The sequence below is a fragment of the Anolis sagrei genome, chromosome 5 (assembly GCF_037176765.1).
Source record: "Anolis sagrei isolate rAnoSag1 chromosome 5, rAnoSag1.mat, whole genome shotgun sequence".
Classification (NCBI taxonomy): domain Eukaryota; kingdom Metazoa; phylum Chordata; class Lepidosauria; order Squamata; family Dactyloidae; genus Anolis; species Anolis sagrei.
In genome coordinates, this window is record NC_090025.1 from 142072991 (window position 1) to 142079072 (window position 6082).

Consider the following 6082-nt stretch of genomic DNA (forward strand, 5'->3'; position numbering starts at 1 on the left):
CTGCCAAGAAGCAGGAAAATCGCATTTGAAGCACCCCTGACAGATGGCCATCGAGCCTCTGTTAAAAAGCCTCCAAAGAAAGAGCCTCCACTACACTCCGGGGCAGTGAGTTCCACTGCTGAACAGCTCTCACAGTTAGGAAGTTCTTCCTGATGTTCAGGTGGAATCTCCTTTTGTGTAGTTTGAAGCCATTGTTCCACATCCTACTCTCCAGGGCAGCAGAAAACAAACTTGCTCCCTTGTCCCTGTGACTTCCCCTCACATGGGTATCATGTCTCCTCGCAGCCTTCTCTTCTGCAGGCTAAACATGCCCAGCAGTTTAAGTCGCTCCTCATAGGGCTTGCTCTCCAGACACTTGATCATTTTCATCACATTCCAGCCTGTCAACATCTCCCTTAAACTGGACACAATATTCCAGGCGTGTTCTGGAATACTGTGGGACCAGAAGTGTTTTGGATTTTGGGTTTTAAGCATTATTTTGGTACCCCTGTGTTTGCATAGGCATACATATGAGTGATATTGGAAATGAGACACAAGTCTAAAAATGAAATGCATTATGCTTCATATACAGTTGACTCTCCATATTTGCGGGTGCATCCCTAGATTTCAAAAAAGCGGAGGGACAACCATATACCTGATATACATACCCTGAAGGCAATTGAATACACAATGTTTTTAAATATTTTGTGCATGAAATAATATGTGTGTCAACTGAACCACGAGAAAGCAAAACTGTCACTGTCTCAACTACCCATGTGGACAATTTTGAATTTTGGAATTCTAGATAAGGAATGCTCAACATGTATAAAAAAGAATGTATGCTTAATAGCTTTAGATCTTTTCTGCAGTGTTATCTATGCTGTGCAATAGCACATGGTTAACAATCCTGAATGATAAAGTAATGGTTTTAAAGTGCTTAATCTTGGACGGACTGCACCATAGCTTGGAAATGACAATCTGAAATATACCTATGAAAAGCCTTTTTCTGTGAGAGGAAAAAGAGGATGACATTTAGCACATAAAATTCTAGTCCCCGCTTAAAATTATTAGAACATAATTAATTTGGATAATTGTACCATTTTAGCTGTCATTTTTGTCAAGCCCTTTAAGAAGTCTGTAGAAATGATTAACCAATATCTCACCGTAATATTAATTTGTAGCAAATATATTAACATGGCCAAGTGTTTCAAAGTTATTGCTAAACATCTGTGAAACACTATATATTTCAACCAAATAAATGATCACAGCTGGAGGACTGCAGTAATTGCAGTGACCTTCATGAAAGATATTCATGAAACAGCTTTAATATTCAGATCTCTGCATTAGTTAACCACAGGGTTGCTATTACTCAGATTTTAAATACATTACACTTTTACTTGTATAGTGCTTGTGGACAGGGCTATTCAGTATTACAGTATTATCCTCTCTCTATATATGTATTTTCCTAATCCATGCATTGATAACTTGTAGACTAAAATGTAAAATCAGCTTTGAAGGTTCAGAATGTACCAGAGAACCCATTCAAAAAGTAGAATGCTAACTTTTGCAGGCATCAGTTAACACTAGGCATTAAAAATACCTCATTATCCCTTTGTTTCCTGGTCCTCTGTTCAAAGTGCTGATTCTGAAGTTTTATTGTTCCAGGCCATTGAATATTATTTTGCTAATCTCTCTGCTGTTTGTATACCTTTAAAGGACAAGTTATGCTTCTTGAAGAATAAATGGCTTAACTACTACTGCTTTATTTTTATACCCCGCCACCATCTCCCGGAAGGGACTCAAGGCTGCTTACAAGTGGTACCAGACCCAAAATGTACAACAACATTTGTCAACACAAACAAAAAAGAAAATGCAGTATAAAACATAATAACATATAGTAGTCAATTATAGCACACTTAAAGCAGCAAGACATAAAAAACAGCGTTTAAACTATATCAAATCAACTTGGCAGCCAGTGAACAGGAGTATAATGGACATAATTAAACTAGAGAGGGAGGGGTCTGGGCATGGTATGTGCAAAAAACAGACTGAGGGGCCAGAGTGGGGAGGGGGGCAAAGTGATGGGTACAACCTATTCATAAATTGGGCTGGACATTCATGGGCAGGGACTAACTGTCATCAAATCCACACTGGAACATCCAGGTTTTTAATTCCCTGCAGAAGGCAGGCAGAGTGGGGGCTAGTCTAATCTTCCCGTGGTGGGAGTTCCAGAGCCGTGGGGCAGGCATCATGAAAACCCCCTCTCTCATCCCCACCAACCGTGCTTGTGATGGTGGCGGGAGTGAGAGGAGGGCCTCTTTAAACCTGCACTGGTTCATAGGGGAAGATGTGATCGCGAAGATAGGCAAGACCCAAACTGCTTAGGGCTTTGTAGATGATAACCTGCACTTTGAATTAGGACCAGAAGCTTATCGGCAGCCAGAGGAGCTGCTTTACTTAGAGACCATTGAAATATAGATACAAACCATGGAACTGTATACCGTATGATATACCATGAGATAGAATTCCTCTGTTTCCTCACTTTACTTATTCACCATGGAAAATTATTTAAACAATTAGACCAAACTATTATTGTTATTTGAAGAAGGAAATCGTGTTTATTGCTTTTTAAGTGAGCTTCATAAGATGACACAGTGTCATTTACACAAATGCATTTAAAATTACCAGATCTGATGATGATAGAGACTTATGGTCCAGAATACATATATTTCATGATTAGTATGTGTACTGTAATTTACATAGTTAGCTTACAGCAATAACTAGGAATGTGTCATACTATTGTTATGAGGGAACAGATGAGCAGAGCAATCTGTGGCAAACCTAATGGAGACAAAAACAGAGAAGTTCTCATCCTGGTGGGACAGTGAGACCAATGGTTCTTCAACTTCAAAGAGTTGAAACCAGACAGACTCTGCCACTAGATGAAAGGGAGAGAAAATTCCAAATGACAGCCACAGCTGTTGAAGAACTCTCCACAATACACACCATTAGAAAATAGTAACATTTGTGAAAAGTAATGTTCCCATTTCTCAAAGTCTGACTATCTGGCTTTAAGCAGCAACATCAGCTGGGCATGAAGTAGATCAAAAGTTGATGGAGAAGACCCTAGAGTCTAGAATTAGCTGACAAGTGGCAAGGACTCTCAATTCCTCAGTGTAAAAGATATGGGTTGGGAATCATACCTGTTTCACTGTGTGTCCTGAAGGAACATTTGGCATGTATTTCCTTAGATACAACAGATATATGGTGGTGCCTGCATTATGGAATTCTTAGGCACAGGCATCCTGGCTACTTTTCAAGAGGTTGCTTCAAACAAAAGCATTTCAAATGCTATTGATTTACAATGTGTCCCTCTGTCCCCATGGATTTCATTATCCATGGTTTGGGAACATTTTTTAAAAATCCAAAAAGAAAAACTTGATTTTGCCATTTCATATAAGGAACACCATCCTGGAACCAAACCCTAGCAGACACCAAGGATCCATTGTACATGAAATGTCAAATGGAGGAACTGGGTCGAACTGCTATGTAGAAAATGGCCAGAAGATATTACAATGGTGACACTGTTGGCATATTCAGCTAACCTCCATGCCCAGGGCTTTGTAACTCTGGCTAGCTGGGGCTTTTCCCTTGATTTCCTGCTATGTTCATATTAAGCAGGATGGCAGAAACTTGAAATTGGGAGCATTTGGCTAGATAAGCTTGCTACCACAAATGAGTAATCAGCTATGAAATGTTTCATAAACATAGATAAAAGTGGCGAGTCAGGGTATCTAAATAGTAATAATAATAGGTAAAGGTAAAGGTTTTGCCATGACATTAAGTCCATTTGTGTCTGACTCTGAGGGTTGGTGCTCATATCCATTTCTAAGTCTGTAGACACCTCCTAGATCATGTGGCCGGCATGACTGCATGCAGCATCGTTACCTTCCTGCCGGAGTGGTACCTACTGATCTATTCATATTTGCATGTTTTCGAACTGGCGCTAACTGTGGGAGCTCATCTCGTTCCCCGGATTTGAAGCTTTGACCTTTCGGTCAGCAAGTTCAGCAGCTCAACAGTTTAACCACTAACAGCTAAGTGGTTTATTATCAATAATAATAATAATAATAATAATAATAATACTTTATTTCTAGACAGCCCTCTCTCCCTGAGGGGACTCAGGGCAGTTTACTCATAGGAAAAAAAGGCAAACAGTAAATGCCCTACGTATATACAAACACATAAAAAATAAAAGTAATACATAATAATGAGAATAAACTTATAACAAAAGAAATTAACATCAAAATGAAATCAAAGTAAAAATAATCCAATAAGACATGATAACACTCATAACATAAATTAACATTAAAACATGTACCCTATAAAACAATTAAAATGCATTAGAAAAGGCTATCGCTGGTATTCAGTTAGAGTGTATCTTAGCTGCCATGAGGTGGCATAGGTTAGCCTGCGACCTGATGGCATTAATTTAAAGTGTCCTAGTCTTCCTCCTCTTCTTACGCTAAAGTGCATAAGTGCATCTTCAAAAGTTTTTTTAAAGGAGTGGAGGGTGGGGCTGTTTTTATTTCTTTAGAGGGAGGAAGTTCCAGAGATGGGGAGGGATCACAGAGAAGGCCCCCTCTCTCGTTCCCACCAGCCACACTTGAGACGGGGTGGGATAGAGAGTAGGGCCTCCTCTGCTGACCACAGTTCACGAGATGGCCTGTATAGGGAGATGCAAATGGACCTGGACCGTTTAGGGCTTTATAGGTAATGGCCAGCACTTTGAATTTAGCCTGTAAGCGGACTGGCAACCAGTGGAGCTGCCGTAGCACGGGAGTGGATGCAATTAATTAAGATTTATCTATAAATACACATGCAGGCCAAAGATAGACATGGCTATCCACACACAGTCCAGTGGACTTCCATACAATTGTACTTGTTGGCTCACTTGGTTCCTTCTGTGTAACCTGTTTGAAGTTCCCTAAAGAAGAAAACAAGATCATCTGTCAACAAAGCACTACCATAGGGAAATAAAAACTGCCACATATCTACTCTCCGGGAAGATTGCTCTTTGACTAACGGAAGGAGTTTAGATACTGATATAGGTGGTGCTTCAGTTGAACTCAATCTTGGACAAAAGTACTTCAGCTTTCCCAGGTTACTAAGGCTCCAGGTAACACTTTGTGTATTAAAAGCTTCAGATTCAGAACCGGGCTATACATCATCTGACAGATGACAGGCAGAGATGAAATATTTCTTACAAACCTGAATCAACTAGGGGATATTTTGTTTTCTGGAATCCTGTATTATTGGCATGAGAAGGGCTTTATTTTATCCTAGCAACTCTAAGGATATAATCGATGAAAACTAGTTAAGATTGGTACTTTCGGATATTAAAAAAAATGGACATGATACCTATGACTGTAAACAAACGAATTTGGAGTATGTGTTGGCTCATTTCACACTGTTCACATCAATTCACTGACCTGTTAAGTTTACAGCTCCTGGATTTATTTTCTCTATCAGCACCAATGCTATCACTCTGGGAACTTTTTTGGAGAGGTCTCTCTGATAATGAGCCAATATAAGTGTCAATTGGATGAGGCATGGGCACATCTTACCAACACATCTGAGCTAAAGCAATTTATGAGGCAGGAATATTATTTCCCATAAATTAAAGAATCTAATGTTATCCCAAGTTTATGAATTAGCACTTCATAAACAAACAAATCACCATTTTCCTCATTTGCTGCCTGATCTAGTACCGAATCTGATGTTCTGATGAATTGAAGGCTAATGCTGAAGTTATGAGATTTGTAGACACCTCCAAGGTCGTGTGGCTGGCACGACTGCATGGCGTGCCGTTACCTTCCCGCCGGAAGGTAACCTATTGATCTACTCACATTTGCATGTTTTCGAATTACTAGGTTGGCAGAAGCTGGGGCTGACAGTGGAAGCTCACGCCGCTTTGATTGTAGGTGAACTATAAATCCCAGCAACTACAACTCCCAAATGTCAAGGTCTATTTTCCCTAAACTCCACCAGTGCTCACATTTGGGCATATTGAGTATTTGTGCCAAGTCTGATACAGATCCAT